The sequence below is a fragment of the Pavona decussata genome, unplaced genomic scaffold, assembly GCF_977016875.1.
Source record: "Pavona decussata unplaced genomic scaffold, jaPavDecu1.1 SCAFFOLD_261, whole genome shotgun sequence".
In the NCBI taxonomy this organism is placed as follows: domain Eukaryota; kingdom Metazoa; phylum Cnidaria; class Anthozoa; order Scleractinia; family Agariciidae; genus Pavona; species Pavona decussata.
In genome coordinates, this window is record NW_028145664.1 from 705,941 (window position 1) to 723,672 (window position 17,732).

A 17,732-nucleotide genomic window follows, 5' to 3' on the forward strand; every position below is an offset into this window, starting at 1 on the left:
ATCTAAACTCTGATAAGTCAACAGACGGAAATTAAGTAATGACTCCAGCCCTGTAAACATCGTGATCAGCTCTTCATCGGTCACATCTCAGTGTCCTACAACGGCATAAATGGATTTCTTATCTGCTTGCACCATTACTTCGTGGGCTCCTCCAAAATGTGGGGCTGCTGGTGGATTGAATCTCCATGTTTCTCCAAGTTCAACTGTCTTGCTCTGAAACTGTTGTCGGTCTAACTGGCCGACTAGTTCCTTTAATTCGCCCACTTAACCTACGAAATTCGTGCCTCTGTCGCGCTTCACTTCCTTAAGAACTCCACGCCGACTGGTGACGGCATCGTTATGACATTCGCACAGCCACATCATAAGCTTGCTGAGAGGCATCAGCAAATATCACGATGTGCTTTGAATTCACAGGCTCTGGAAATTCGCAGACAACGGGGAATCTTCACCTCTCTCAGACTTTTTAAAGTGCATATGGCACGAACTTTTTTTCTGTTTTTTGTAGTTCAACATATCTTACACAACAACTCCAGAGTTCAAAAGCGAGGAAAATTTCTAAAAATCGGGGGTTTTTTGTCCAAAATCCCGCTGGTTTACACTGATATTTGTCCCGGGGACTGGGATCTACTTAACCTCAATCGAAGTTGCTTATCACGTCACAACGTTGACATTTACCGCAAAGATCTCTCTGTTAACGCGAATATCTCGCTTAAGAATGTTGTCATGCTTTCTTTTGCTCTAGGTGAAAATGTAAACAATGCCGTGACGACACACACAGGACGAAATGATAGTTTTACTTATCGTTAAGAAAAACTTAAAGGTCACTTAAAGATATCAAGAATATTTAAGATTGCACTTAAAGACAAGTAAATGTCTTAAATGGGAAGTGACTCTTTAAGTGCCATTTACAAGAATTAAAGTCATCTTTAATTCGCTTTTCATTATCGGCCGCGGTCGTAGGGTAACTTACCTTTAAGTTGCCCCCGTAAAGGAAACTTAATTGTTGATGAGACGTTTAACAAACTTTAATTTATCACTTTAAGCCTCTTAAAGATCATTTATAACTACATCAGTACCGATAGAAGTGGTATACGTTTACATATTTCATAACAACGAATAACAAACATTATAAGACTTTTTTATAAACAAAAGGGACCTGACCAAACGCCCAGAGACGGCGCCTGTGTCTTCGGGCAGTATTATTAAGTTCGGATCTCCACAGATCTCCTACAGGATAGCGGTATAAAACTTTTGTAGCAAATGATAAGTTGCCGATTCTTTGCGATGGAGAAATTCAAGGACAACTGACACGTTTTGAGGATTTCACCATTAGATTCTACTGAGAAATAATTGAGTTATAATTAGTGTCTCCTCAACTAGCCGCTTGCAAAAATGCACTATCCGGTCGCCATCTCAATCCCCTGATTAAAACTTGAGTAACGTGGGTACTGTGACTTTCATAACAAGCATGTTAGACTTTTAACACGGTAGGAATTGTTACCCAGTATTTTTATCCGCAAGTATACGTGCAAAAACATTTACTACGTAATTTATAATGGCGTGCGATCGTAACTCCTCGGTATCAAGCATTCAGACCAAGGTTACGCAATTTATTTCAATGCGTACGTCCTTCCACGTAGATTAGTAGCGTTTTTTTGTAACATAAAAGTAACCCCTGTCATAAATAGTGTTGGTTCAGCAGGATCGGCTATCACCAGCCAAGGCGTAACGGTACAGTAAATATTTTTTTCGCGATGGAGCACAGCAACCGCAGTGATTACACATTGCAATGACAACGTATCAAGGTCCACTTACACGAGAGACTGGGACAGACTTGTCGGACAGACTGGGAATGAATGAGCCGTTTTGGTCAGCAGTTGTTGTACTGCGCACTCTCTTTTCGATCGTTTCGATCGTTAATTTTGGCGGGAGCGATTCTGGCGGGTTTTCATGTTTTCATGCTTGTGTCGTTCAGTTTAGCTTGAATTTATTTGACTCAGAACAAGAATATGCGGCTGAATTCTGTCTTTAAACAGGTAAGCTTTAGTTAAAAGCAAGTGACATTTATTTTGTTGGACGGTTGGCGTCAAAAATTACGATTTTAGATCGAGCGGCCTGTACTTGAAATTTAAGCTTTCAGATCAGCGCGTAGTGTTCTCGATTTTCCTGATCTCTACAACCTTTTCATGGCACAATTCTCTAGTGTTAAACGGTAGATTAGCTGATTTAAATTGTTTTAAGACCATTCTTGACTCTTTTCCCTTGTGAATAATTGATTTAGTAGACTTACTGTTGTGCTGTTTGTACATGATCTTGATTTAGGACTTGAGTCTTAAAGTTATATTTGACTGAGGTTCTTGATGAGTTTGCGGATTATTTTAAGAGTGACACTCGTTCCTGAAGGACAAAATGAATAAAATGGACAGCCAGAAAACAGTTTAATCTCCCTATATTCTGTTTTAATGCAGATGTTCAACTCAGCTGTTTGTGGGGCTCAGGAGTGCAGCCCTAGTGACGAGTACAGCTAGTGACAAGACACGAAATGCTTCATGGCAAGCTAAGTCCCCGAATGTGACAGTCCTTTTTTATCTGCCCCATTTTTTAGGTTTCATAACTCCCAGTAGTTACCAGCGCTACTTGATATTGTTTATAAGTTACTTATAGATACATGTAGGTACAGTGTATGTTGTGGTTCGATTAGTTTTTATTTTCCTTTTAATTGTTTTGTACTCATTAATTATCATACATTACCATACACAAGAACCGAAAAAAAAAAAAAAAATGAACCAAGGATAAAACTGAACTACAACGGATACATTATAGGCTTCTGAAACTTTATTATACTTTATTGTGGGATGTGATACAGGAAGTGAAGTTCATTATTCTGGTTTGATTTTGTTTATTTGAAATCAGCGAAAGCAACGACAGAACATTTTGTCTTAGCATTCTTTTGAAGTTCTAACGCTATCATATTTACAACTTCAGTGTGTTTTTACAAAACAAGGAGCTTAAGTTAACTGTTTTGCATGAATGACGAGACACTTAACCCTCATCTTGTTACCTGTCTATTTCCCCACGGTTTTTGTTTTCTTCAAGAGGCATCATTATATGGGAACACTAGTAACTTGAATATAATGAGCTTCATGAGAAACTCTTACACATTTCAACTTTCCTTTACTGTGAAATTTGGAATGCCAATTAACTTTTACCTGTACTGTAGGTCTACTCCAGAATATGATTGCTAAGAGTTTTATAGAGCCACTGTTGTTATCTGCCATTTCTTCATGTTGTGGTCTTCCATAGTTATGTAAACTGGATTTCCCGCTTTTTACTAGCTCCAAAGTTGAGTGGATTAAGTATGATTTTAAAACCGCTCATTACTTGGAACATGAGAAGTGACAGGTGGTAACAAGTGGTTGACAAAAACACAACAGCAACAAGAAATTGTATTTTTGTGCGGCCTTTGAAGTGATGAAAAAAAGTTTCACTTTTGATGTTTAGGGCAAATTTGGGAAAAGAGTCAGCAATAAAATGATCTCAGAGAGCACATGGGAAGAAACAAGAGAAAATGGACTGGCAACTAATTGGAAAAAATTGATTTAAAAGAGTGGGCAAAAGACAGGCAGCAGATAAGGAATTGTTTTACACTTACAAAATAGGAGTGATTATACTTGTACGTGATCTTGGTTTATATTTGAATTAGGCTACAGTACCGCCCAAAAGTAAGTTACCAGTCTCGTCTCGTTTCTCGCGAGACGAGAGTCGCGTCTTTCTCGTCTCGAGAGACGCGACTCTCGTCTCTCGATACGAGAGTCTCGTCTCGCGAGAATCACTGAAGCAGAAATTTTGGAATAATACCGAGTTTCTCGTGAGAAGAAAACAACCGAGTTTCTCGCGCACTTGTCTCGTGATGCGTTTATCCGTGCCATTTTTAAAACGCGTGCCAACGTGTTTACATTGTAAGAGTTATGTGATTCGAAAAAATTGTCTTCATTCAGTTCAAAGGTTTCGATTCGTGCACAATGTAAGGGATGATTCATTTTACAAAAATCGTGTCTTCAGTCACTTGAAAGGTTTCGTTTAGTGACAAGTTTGCAAAGCGATGCGCTAAGCAAGCTCATGTCTTCAATCTCTTCAAAGGTTTCGAATTACATGTAATAGCGACGAGTTTGTAAAGCAATGCGCTAAGCGAACTCGCCGGCAAATGAATTTGCAATTGAAACTTTCCCGCACACACACAATGCCTACATTAAAAAAACCGGCCTTTTTAAAGTCAAGTTTTGTGCCTGTATCTATAAAACAGTTTTTGAAAACCCTGAAACTTACAATGTTTTTCAAGTTCACCGCGGTTCAAATTTGCACACGTGACATGTATCGTGCTTTGCTTATTACCGCTATGGAATCAAACTTCTTTCAATCTTTGTGGTTGTAAGCAAATGCGATTTATACCAAGAAAAACCAAAGTTGTGAACAAAGAAAATCGAAAACGGTAACGTTGTTGAAGAGCTGGCGTAAACTGTGTAGTTCTGGTTCAGGATTGATTTCATGTTGTGCACCGAATTTGCATATCGGCAACGCGAAGGTGTCAAAGGTTACCGCGCCGCGCTTACATCTCAACCTTCAAAACCGGAGATTTTTATCGGAAAGTTTCATTTGCAAAGCAGTACAATTTCGCCTTCAAACGCATTGAAGTTGTATGTATAAAATAGCAACGAAAGAATTTGCACTTGAAAACCAAATCAACGCGAGCTTGCAAGTGAAACATAGGACATCCTCAATGTGTTCAAGAAAGTAACGCAATGGTTTCATAAAAAAAAACTATAAATGATCCAACTTATCATGCTTATCACATTTTCGTTTTATTTACATTTACACGAAGACACTTTATAAGGTTCTGCAGATTTATCAGCCATTAGCTCCGATAACCCAACTTGCCACGAATAAATGCGCAAACAGAGATTGATCAACGAGTTCGCTGGTCTTCTTCGCAGCCGTCGTTTGCTTACATTGACACCCAACTTAATATTCGCGCGAAACTCTCGCGAAAAAGTCAAGCATTAGTAAATGTACTTACAGTTTTTCACCTTCTCGCGAGACGAGTATCTCGTCTCTCGAGACGAGACTCTCGTCTCTCGAGACGAGAAACTCGGCTCGCGAGACGCGACTCTCGTCTCGCGAGACGAGAATCGCGTCTCGCGAGAGGGTGGTAACTTACTTTTGAGCGGTATTGTATAGTATCAGGTTATTAATGAGTTTACAGATTATGAGTGGCACCCATTCCTAAATGACAGAATGAATAAATGAGACAGCTACACTGTAGGAGGTATTTTAATCTCCCTATATTCTATTTTTATGTGCCTGTGTACATGTAGATATTCAACTTGGCTGTTGGTGGGACTTAGGACTGCAACTCTAGTTGCAAAACTCGAAATGCTTCTTGGCAAGCTAAGTCCACAAATGTGTCAGTCATTTTTTATCTGCTCCATTTTTTTTTTTTTTTGATTTCATAACTCCCAGTAGTCACCAGCACTACGTGATATTTTTTTACCTATAGCAATGATCATCCAGAAAATTCCTGTGCATGTAGGCTTCTGAAAGTTTATATATTAATTTTATGCAGTATTGACGCACATGATATACAAAGTGAAGTTCATTATCTGGTTTGATTTTGTTTATTTGATATCAGCTAAAGCAACAACCGACTTTTTTTGTATGGGAAATAAAACTAGTTATCATTACAGGGTTTTCCTTTTCAAATGAAGTTGCAGTTGACTTGGGCAAAGCAGGCGGAGAATAGTGGGTGCATTAGAGCATTATTTTGTTTTAAGAACGAAAAATTATTGACAGCAAGGATTCTTTATTGCGCAATTGCCGGCGACTGAGCTGTTCACAGGCGGCAAAAATCACCAGTCGCCGGCCAAAAAAGAAAACCCTGCATTAAGTGAAGATTAATATTTTTGTCTTAGTGTCCTTTTCAAGTTCTAAAGCTATAATATTAATTTTTACATGTTGTGTGTTTTTACAAACCAATGAGCTAGTTAACTGATGGAGATGCACTGTTTTGCATGAATGAGAAGACATGTAACCCTCATGCCTTCCACTGGATGTTCAAGCCAAACTATTTCTCAACATTAAAACTTAAAAAAAAAGCAAACAACCAACCAAACAAAAACAATTATTTTCCTGTTACTCAAGACATACATGTAGGCCAAAATCATGTAATAAATTTATTCATAAATCAATTTGCTGTTTTTCTTGTTGCCTGTCTATTTGCTCACTGTTTTTTTTTTTCTCAATAGAGAGGCATCATTATGGAAATGCTAGTAACTTGAATATAATGAGCTTCCTGAGAAACTCTCACAGATTTCAACTTTCCTTTACTGTGACATTTGGAATGCCAATTAACTTTTACCTGTACTGTAGGTCTACTCCAGAATATGATTGCAAAGAGTTTTATAGAGCCATTGTTGTTATCTGCCATTTTTTCATGTTCTGGTCTTCCATAGTTATGTAAACTGGATTTCCCGCTTTTTACTAGCTCCAAAGTTGAGTGGATTAAATATGATTTTAAAACCGCTCATTACTTGGAACATGAGAAGTGACAGTTGGTAACAAGTGGTTGACAAAAACACAACAGCAACAAGAAATTGTATTTTTGTGCGGCCTTTGAAGTGATGAAAAAAAGTTTGACTTTTGATGTTCAAGGCAAAATTGGGAAAAGATTCATAGAAACAAGAGAAGATTGGGCAGGCAACTTTGAAAAAATGCTTTAGAAAAGTAGGCAAAAGACAGGCAACAGGAAAAAAATTGGTTCACATTTACAGAGTACAAGTGATTTTATTTGTAACCAAATGTAATGTATGAAAGTGATACAGTATATTGCATGTACTAGAGGACATTCAAAGCAAAGGATCAATTTGGAAGCTGATGTAATTCAATTCTGAGTGAGGGAAAGTTTGGCAATTTACGATTAATCCCTTACTGAGGATTGTGTGTAATGTTTATATCAAGCAATTTCAAGCTGTTTGACAAGCAGACATTGATCATGAAGCAATTAACAGTACATGTATTTCTTGACCGGTATTTAATCACTTGAATCTTCTAGTGCTGTTTGAGCCCATGTTGATTTAAGTTTGTATATATGTGTACATGAAATATACTCCATATCCTTATTGATTGCACTGTACGTTGTGTAATTTTATGTACAGCTATTTCAATTAACGTTGGATTAAAATCAAGCTAAAAGACAAGACCGCAATGTTTTGTGGGATTATTTTTATGAATAATTTCATGAAAATCATCCCTGCACGTGCAGGTCATTGTACTGCTAATTACAACCTATTGTTTTCTACAGGCACGACTGATTTTGATGAATTTATTCATAAAAATCCCACGTAAACTTTCGGTCTTGTCTTTTAGCTTCATGCTTTGGACCGACAACGTTAGTTGAAATGACTGTATGTAAATAAATCAGTGATGTAGTACATGTATGCAAAATAATTATTGAAGAGAACTTTGTTACACAGCTTGTCCTCAGCCTCTTCGATTCGGGAGTCAGATGAGGATACCTGCCAGCATCAGGTAAATGCCTTTTGAGCACCTTTTTGCATTGTACTTTATTTTTATTGTTTATTCGTTTTGGAAGGGGGGGGGGGGGTTTGTGTCTGTATTCTTTAGTAATTAAGAACCATTTAACCAGTTTAATCAGTCAGAAAAGTGTGTTACCTTGAAATTAACATTAATTACTCCATAACATTAATTACTCCATAATTCACTTGATATGTAGCAGTTCTCACATGATAGAGTCCTTTTCTGTATTGTATATGTACCACTCAGCCACTGTCTTTCTGTTCCACTGCTTTGTATAATAGCCTATTTTATAATTGCATGCTCATTGACCTGGCCAATGAATGGAAACAAGGCTGGCGGTGACCTTGTTTTGATTCGAACTTCACTGCTTTTCTCATGTAAATCGTGTTGTCCTTATGCTAACTACTCAACATTTACATGAGAAAGACAAAGAGGTTTATATCAAAACATGCAAAGGTCACCTCCAGGCTCGCTTTCACTGAAAGGCCAGGTCAATGAACAACAACTGGAAAATGCGCTATTATCATACCACTCAGCAGCTGTTCCATCACACTGTAAATATTGCACATGTGCCACTGCTTCCTGTTCTGCTGGCCACTGACATGGCCACTGTTCCACCACACTACATTGTATATCATCCCACTCGGCCACTCTTCCATGGTTTTCCCACCTCACAATATCATACCACTCACCCACTGTTCCTCTCAGCACATCAGGCCACTTGACCATTGTTCATCACTTTTTCACCTCACCACATGTATATCGTACTGCTAAACCACTGTTCCACGACACTACACTTTACTGTATCACTCAGCAACTGTTCCACTACACTATATTGTAGCACACGGTAGCACACCAGTCGTTTACAGTTCAACTGTACTTTAATGTATACCACTGAGTCAGTTAATGTTCTACCAGTTGTACCAGTAGTATCTATGATGTACAACTGTATCAATTGTGATCATTAAGAACTACATGTAGTCATCTTGGTACACATAAGTACAGTGACAGTTTGCAGTTTAATGAAGGGCTTGCTATTGGTTCTTAAATTTGTGGTTTGCAAAGCACTTATATCACTGCAAAAGGTGCATTTATTTTGCAAGGCTTGTGAATAAAGAGGAAGACCACAGGCCACATCTGAGAAGTGAACCTGTTTACATGGCCTGTTTGGCTACATGAAAGAACACACCGCATTTTTGTGAGAAAGTGAACCTATTTACATGGCCTGTTTGGCTACATGTTAGAACACACCATTTTTTGTGAACTTTAAAATCTTTTCTTTGAGAATAAAATGCCCAAAGAACAGGGATCCGCGTAAATGGGTTTTGCGACAATGCTGAACTATAATTATGATTAATTAAAACAGTTCTGTTTCCTTGCTTCTCTTTAGTAGAATGCTGTGAAATCAAAAAGCTGACAGGAAACACAAGAAAGGCAATGCCTAACTTAATATTCCCTCAAGTGTAGATCGAGGGCATACCAGTGCACTAATCAACTTGTTCTTATTCTGTTTCATTTTTAACATCAGTTAAAAATGAATGCATTTTAGTCAGCTTGTTGTTGCTGTTCTTTTTTATGTATAACTTGAGTTCTAGCTTGGCTTAGATGTTAAATAATCAGTCTTGAGTGTGCATCTCTGTAGCCAAAGGGAGCGGTGTTTTTCTCACTGATTAAATACTGATTTAGAACCTGAGTTGCGGTCACTATTCATAATTGTATGTTCTCCAAAGTTACTTTATTTCCGCGTTTTGTTAACTGGAGAAGCGTGTTAACGCAGCACTTGAGTGGTGTTGTTATAACACAACAGAAAGTGTCTATTAACACACAATTGGTGTAAAATTATTATTTGTGTAAATTTACCTTATCCTGGTGTGCACACAGCTGCACGATGTTTCACACCATTTAAGTGTCATAGGTACACTTTTTTTAGTGTAAAAGAAACACTAAAGCGGTGTTCTAACACCACAATTGGGTTACAGGAACACGCCTTCGGTATCAATACACTCTTTTTTTGAGTAAAATTACCCAGATCCTGTATTGCTGTAGCACCACGCAGGTGTCTTTGAAGACAATAAAAATAATAATTATTCGCAATTTACACCATGTTGGTGTGAATGTACGCTGTTATAGTGTTAATAAAACACTTAATTGGTGTTCACACAGCTGTGAGAATTTACACTTTTTTAGTGCTCCCATAACACCCTCGATTTTTCTGTGTACTATTAAGGTGTCCCCAGTAACATTTAATCACATGATATTGTAACTGTGATTATCTTTTAGTATTATGTGAATTAAATTTGTTTTTTTTTTTAATAAAACACTAGTGTTTTATTATGATTTCTGCCACTTAGAAAATCCATATATTTTCGCATGTAAAGATACGATACTTTTTACATGTAAAAATATCAGCCAATCAAAAATCAGGAAATCTTTTGCTGCCATAGCAACTTGCACTTTCGTTTACATTTTCGTTTTCGTTTACTTTTACTCTACTTTGTAGAGCTCCGAGTTTTCACTGGAGTATTTTAAACAATGAAATACATTTATCGGGTTCTCGACTATATGGCATGGTTTTGGTTTATGGGATGGCTGATTCTTGTTTATATAATAAACAGAATAATACATGGACGCTTGGAGAAATGGAATTTATCTTCTCGTGTTCACATTCAATATCTCACTCGTTCGTTGCGCTCACTCGTTCGATATTGATGTGAACACTCAAAGATAAATTCCATATCTCCACGCGCCCATGTATTATTCTCTATTTCTTTCAATTTGTATCATTGTCTGAACAAATAATTAACATGAAGGGAGTTATATCAATTATGTCACAAAACTCACATTTTATTAAGTGTCAACTGATGTATATAAGAGAATTGCTGGAGAATAATTTTTTATATGTAATGTAATAAAGTGTTTTAAGTTGGCTTGATGGTGTGTCATTTCATATATACCACCAGCGAAAACCTTAAAGATGGAGGGAGGGAGCCTGACTAAAGATCGAACCTGTTGAATTTGTTTCCACTGAAGACAAACACAAGTTCACTTATGCAAATCACATCTTCCGAGACAATAATTACATCGCGCTTAATTAAAGAAAAGAACTTTTACGTAGTAAAAAATCATTGTGAATCGAAAAGGGAAAGTGGCCTTTTTAAGTTTTTAAATTTCATTTAAAGTAACCCTAAACGTTTGTTTTCTGCATCTTTACGTGGTACAAATCATTATGAATCGAAAACAGAAAGTTGCCTCAGTGCCCTTTTCAAGTTTTTAAATTTCACTTAAAGTTACCTTAAACGTCTGTTTCCAGCATCTTTAATTACAGTTTAAAGACTGTTATCGCGATCGATATATATACGTACGTACGAGCTCTTGTTAGGCATTATAGATTGGAAATCGTGGTTATTGTTCGAAAAGACAAGTCGATACAAGTTATCAAAAAAATTATTTTAAGATGTCCAAAGATTTTTCTGTGTAGAATTTGCGAACGTGTCTTTTTCTTCCCTTTAAATTTGCACACAAGCGAAGTTTCCTTTGGACTAGGAGAACTCTTTTTGATCGAGTTTTGCGTCTTTTCGATTTTGATATTCTTGCGGATTTGGTTTTTCTCTTTTTTTAACATTCAGATTTTTTTAACCTGACAGAAAAAGTTTTTTTCGGTCAGTTTCTGGTTTTCCTCCAGTTGTCTCGCGGCGGCGGCCTTCAGTCCCTAGTCTGTCAGTGGTCGTCTTCTCCGTGAACTTGGTACAGTCGAACCTCGATTATCCAGACTCGTTGGGACTTGAATAAATAGTCCGGATAATCGAGAGTCCGGATAATCGAAAATATGAATATTAATGAGACGGTAATGTAAAGAAACAAAATACACCTTTTGGTGTTCATTTTAATACGCAAAACATACATTCATTTACGCCAACGGTTGAAACTAAACGGCAAATATACGTTCATTAGCACTTCCATGAACTTCATTAACGCGAACAAACTTTCAATAACGCTACTTGAATATGTATTAAAATTCAATAGCATCAACGGATGAACAATTGCACCTTTGGACACTCAAAGATAGCAAATGCACTTTCAATCTCGCACAATGGTTAATCATTAACACCAATAGAAAATCAAGTGCACAGTATGACAATCAACTGCGTATTAGAGACATACAATAATGCAATTTGCATAGAGACGCACGATCAATTGCACCTTCATACAATCGTTTCTTTGAAATGGTTAATCATTAACATGGACTGACAAACGTTTGTATTTTTCGAAAAAACAATAGGAAGAAAAATATATATTCGTTAGGGTCATTCATTGTAGTTACATGTATTTTAACACTGAACAAAAACACAAGAGTATATACATTATCATTAAAATTTTATGTTTTTTGCACCATCTTTTGCTGAAGCAGATATAAAATAAAAAAAACATTTTACTGCACATCGACAGTATTGTAACAAACAGAGTACGCTGTATGAACAAGTAGACACATTTGAGACAGAAAGAACCGTAGAAAATCAAGCCACAAAGAAACAGAATCTTACTTAAACGGCGACAAAGAATTATTCAAGCCTTGGAAGATGTTAAAGAAGATTATTTGACGGTTGCCGCTACTATCAAACAATTTTGAAATTTCTTTTTCCATAGTTGATTGTTGAAATTGCACGGTACCTCTCATTGGACGGTATGTACATGAGCACCGTCATGCCACAGACTTATTTGTTTGAATTTATTCTCGCCATCTTCTTATATGAGGAGTAATGCGGTAATTTTGTATCGAGTTACGATATTCAAAAACACTGTCCAGATCGCAAAGAAAGAAGTGAGAATAACATGAGCCGTTCATTCTATGGCATATTGAATGAGATTACAGACGCCTCAAGTAACCACAAATTGTCTATATTATCTATTGAACTCGGAAATGTTGTTCAGGTGAGCTTTTAATTTTATTTTTATAATTTGAGAGCAAAATTTCGTGCCAATAGTATTTCAGTTCCTAATCAGAACCTCCAGCAGCTTAGCCTGAATTTACCTTTGAACTTACAACAAGTGGTTTTGTCCAGCCTGAGTTTGATTAATAAACGTGATTTATAAAACCTTACCTTACTTGTTTTGCTGCGCCTTTATTTTTTCACACTAAGGTTAGGTTATTTTGACTTCGTCTTCTCTAATAAAGACGTCCTTTCTTGATATTTGTTTTAATATTCTACTCCATTATTTTCTCGTTGGCTGAGTGTTCTTTACATAGCTGTTCAGTAGAGTTTAAAGTGTATTGACGATCGCTTGTCTTTTTGTCCGTTTTTACTTCCATCAGTTTCGTCTACTCAACTTTCTATGCTCAGGGAAGAGTCAGCTATGGGCATTCGAATATCACAAAATTTCCTTGTGATCAAACCTGACCTCCCATAAAAGACATTAATATACACTGGTCTCAGTTTTGCATGGAAACCGCATCGAAAAACATACAGGGACACCTAGCCTGGGAACGCAGACGTTTTTCCGGCTGTCGCTTCTCTCCACGTCTGCGTCTGCAGGCTAAAGGCTGGTTTCCATATGATCGCGGATCGAAGATCGCAGATCGCAAATCGCCATAAGGGCTGCGATCATATGGAAACATACTTCTGCGATCGTCTGCGATCCTGCGATCGTGCAGACGATCGCAGAAGATAGAACCATGTTCTATCTAAAGGCTGGTTTCCATATGATCGCAGACGATCGCAGATGATTGCAGATCGCAGATTGCAAACAATCGCAGACGATCGCAAAAAAGACTGTTTCCATATAATCGCAACGATCGCAGAGCCAACCGTAGCCATACGTGTTGGTCAGCGGAAATGTCAAATATACACGGGCGTGTAGGCTGAAAAGCAAACAACATCGCGAACGCGGAAGAGCGGAAATTTTGCTGCAAGCAAATTTACTTCTTCTGTTTGTCATGAAGCGAGTCGTCGTCAGCTCCAAAACCGTCGAAAACATCAGTTTTGGATTCGATAACGACCGTACGCAGTTCTTTTGTTGCGAAATTTGGCCTCCCCTTCCCCGGCCAATAAATAAAACTTCTGCCCGATTTTGTCCCAACAGTTGGCCTTTTTGTTCTTGTCTTTAAAATCTGCTACGATTGTAAACACATTCATAACGAGCAACTTCCTCCATAAATTCCTCGAAATGACAACGAAATGATTGTTGCTACGTAGACCGTTCCTACGAACACACGAGCGTTGAATCGTGGGAGAGAACTTGAAATATTATGGGATGAGTTTCGATCGCGGATCGCAAAACTTTGATTTCCATATGATCGCACAATCACAATTGATCGCAGGGGATCGCAGACGATCGCAGGAGATAGAACATGGTTCTATCTTCTGCGATCGTCTGCGATCACGATCGCAGGATCGCAGAAGTATGTTTCCATATGATCGCAGACGATCGCAGACCTTATTGCGATCTGCGATCTGCCATCCGCGATCATATGGAAACCAGCCTTTATGTTCTATCTTCTGCGATCGTCTGCGATCGTGATGGCAGGATCGCAGACGATCGCAGAAGTATGTTTCCATATGATCGCAGACGATCGCAGACGATCGTAGACCTTATTGCGATCTGCGATCTGCGATCCGCGATCATATGGAAACCAGCCTTAAGGGACATCCACCCAACGGCTAGTTTCGCTGAGTATTTTTTTTCGCAAAGACTTTTCAAGCCTCTAAAGTGGGATTTAATTGTGAAAAAAAAAAAAAAAACTAGGGATATTTTTTAAGCAAAAGGTCACTTCAAATTTTTGCAACGCTGAAAAGCAAATACATTTTGTTTTCAGGGGGCCAAATACCGTGTTAAAAGTATTAAAAAGGCCACCTTATATTTTGGAAAGCCAACAGCAACACTAAAACTTCTTTGTTTAGGATTTTGTCCCTAAAACTATCGGCCATCTTATTACATTTTTAGATAAAGAATCCGAACAGATAAAACAAGTTGTGTTAGCTTACGTGAGTTGGCCTCTTTAAACCCAGGAAACATTTTATAAATCTTGTTTTAATGCTCTCGTTGGGTGACCCTGAACATCGAGTTGCAAACTTTCTGCCACACACTCACGACACGTGCGTATTTTGTACATCCAGATTGGTTCTTCAGGTTGTGCAAGACCTGACCACCTCAGATTAAAGAGCTCATTCCCTCCCTTTTTTTTTTCTCTTTTGAGTATATTAAATATTTTTCAAGTAAATTCTTTTTCACTTCACTAAATTTATGTTTTGCTATCATAACCAGTTATTGCCTCCGACGTTTCTCGATCTGTTTGTAACTAGGAGTCAAGAACATAATTGATTTAATTATAATTTAAAGGGAAATTACCACTTTCACTTTCCTCTGCGTCTAGAGGTTTTAAACCCAAAAAAAAAATAATAAATGTGACCTTGGTTACTTGTTTGCCAAGGATAACAAAAGGCATATCGCAGTTCTTTTACTTGTTAATCTAAACAGTGTTTCTCAAACATTGTATAAATAAATATCATTTGATGTTCGCGGGCGTAAATATGTTTTTGGCCCGACTCAGGCTCATTTTAAAATGAGTTCTGAGAAAGGCCAAAAACATATTTACGCCCAAAAACATCAACTCTATTACTATTACAATAATTTCAGAGGGCATTCACAAAAGGAATCAAAGAGAGTACAGTAAGCGATCGCGATATCTTCTGTGAACGCTGCCGGAATCGCGTCGGCGTTTATTTTATTTTACAAAAGCTATCGTTGTCACAAAAACTTAAAACTTTGGCAGAACACCGCAAATTTTGTCAAAAGCATCTTTGCTTCAAAGTTTTCAAAAGGAAAAATAGAAGAATTTTGTAAACAGCGAAGAAAATAATAGTTTCTTACGACTGTTATAATAATTGCGCAATTGCTTAACTGAGCTGGTTTTTTTCAAAGAAGACAAGTTACATTCACCTCGCCTCCGGCCGTGGAGCTACTACAGGCATTATTTCCACCATCGCCTACGAGTTTCTGTATCAAAGTCCTCTTCATCTAGCTCAGACGACTGAGAATTTGCTTCTTCGTTAAGCTTTCCATCGATTTTGTAGCTCAAAACAATCTTTTTGCAGATGGCAGCACTTCCAGTAAAACAGACAATAAAACGGCGCGAACAGTTGAATAGCATCCAGTTCTGATTGGCTGGCTACGTTATTTTCTTCTTTCTTATTGGCTCAGAGCAGCGGACTAAAATATATTTTAGCCCGCTGAATTCTTCATTTTAGCCCGCAAAATACGCCGCAATGCCCGATGAAATTATTATAATAGATATTATAATGTTACGCGGTTTCTTTACCGAGTGAGCATGAGTCATATAATGCAGGCCCGTAGCAAGGCTAAAACAACTGAGGGGGCTCAGCAAAATGGTTAAACAAAACTACCCGCCCCCCCCCCCCCCCCCCCTAGTCACCCCCCAAAAAACCAGACTGATTAGGGAGTTTAAGATGCAACGAGAACATTAAATTCGTAAGTAAAACAATACCTTTGCACCTGCATCACACTTTTTGGTACATCTTTTTTGCCGATTTTTTTTACGTGGACTACCATGTGAAGTTTCCTAATTTCACGTTTGAAGGAGGACGTAAACAAACGACGGCAAATGTTTCTTTCTCTTTTAAAATTTGGCTTTAACCGGGCAGTAAGAATCCGACTGTGGGAGAATTTTTTCTCTGGCTCTTGAGAGGACATATTTGTGTGTCTTTTGACAACGCGCGAACACTAAATTGTTATACACTAAGGAGGTCTAAGGGCATTGTATTGCTATAAATGAGCTGATGCCTTAGAAAACAAGTAGTTTATTTCAACAGCTTTTAGGGCTTAAGATTGGTTGATTTCGATTCATTTTGGTTCTTTTTTCCGATTCATAAGGTAGGAGTACCTTTGTTGTTGTTGTTGTTGTTGTTGTTATTGTTGTTGTTGTATATAAAAACAAGCTGTTAGCGAAGGAAACTGAAAGGTAGTAAACACATTTTAAAAGAGCTGTGAAGCGTCAGAGTTTAAAACTGATTGCTGCACATTAATTTGGTTTAATTATTTATTTTTTGGCAAACTGTTTTGTAACTTTCAAAAATTCCGGGGGGGCTCAAGCCCCCCCCCCCCCCTGCCCCTCCCCCGGCTACGGGCCTGTAATGTGTTAGTTTCTCAGAAAACAACAGATGTTTATTGCAATAAGGAAATCTGGAATCAAAAGATTGTGTCATATGTTTGTTAATTATAAGTCAAATATAGAATGTGATTAAGAAAACTTTATGTCATATCCAGAAAAACAAACGATAGTAAAACTAACAAGGCTGTGTTGAGGAAAATGGACGAACGCTACAGATTCCTTTGCAAAATGACGACTTTTTCAAAGGTTGTGAGAATCGTGAGTACATATCGAATGGTGAGAAAATCGTGAGCTTCTTTATCTTTATTTCATTCCTTTGCACTGCAGCTTTTGCCACGCGATATTTTACCCTTAAGGTGATTTCCTTGAAATGAAAGAAATATTTGATTCCAATATCAGTCTAGTTGATCACTCCTTGTCAGGTCGTTTGGTAGCAGAAATTATTTAGATAAAACAGAGTTGAGAAAAAATAAAAACGCATCGATTGTATGAAGTATAAACAGCAATTAAATATAACTTTTTCGGTAGGGAACTACAATATTAATCGCTATTGACCCTCAACACTATTTTAGGTCCCCAAATGGTGGGCAAGCTCGTTTTCCTGGGCATGACTCATTTTTCTGTCGTCAATTCGGATAATAGGAAAATACCGAGGTAAAAAAAAGATAGCTCCCTATTAACTGGGCTTACCTTCAATAAAAACAACGCCAAAGGTGCGCGATAATGACTCATTAATTAATTCACAAGTTCATGGTGTGGCAACAAGCATTTAGCATTAATGCTAGGCACCGCATGTGCGGTTCTGGTCCAGGTGTTCACACCATGTTCAATTTAATCCACTCGCGCCGATAACTTATCATACCATCTTCCTATCATTTTCATACACTCACCACTGTTTTACATACCAATTTCAATTCATGCAAGGTGACCTTAAAAGATTTGGCACAAAAATGCATGTAGTTCAATAAATGGCCCACAAAAAATGAGACAAGAGTGGGGTGTAAGAGTGGTAGATTCT

General features: G+C 37.7%; 1 protein-coding gene and 1 long non-coding RNA gene across 2 annotated transcripts in view; one reads left to right on the top strand and one right to left on the bottom strand.

Annotated features, from left to right (window-relative positions):
• LOC146456089 (uncharacterized) overlaps positions 1-17,732 on the bottom strand; it is a 201,870-nt gene that overhangs the window by 1,155 nt on the left and 182,983 nt on the right. The gene's annotated exons all lie outside the window — the stretch shown is intronic.
• Positions 1,660-8,913, top strand: LOC146456090 (uncharacterized). The gene is made up of 3 exons (XR_014858872.1): positions 1,660-2,036; positions 2,469-3,722; positions 8,694-8,913. It is a non-coding gene; the product is annotated as an uncharacterized LOC146456090 (long non-coding RNA).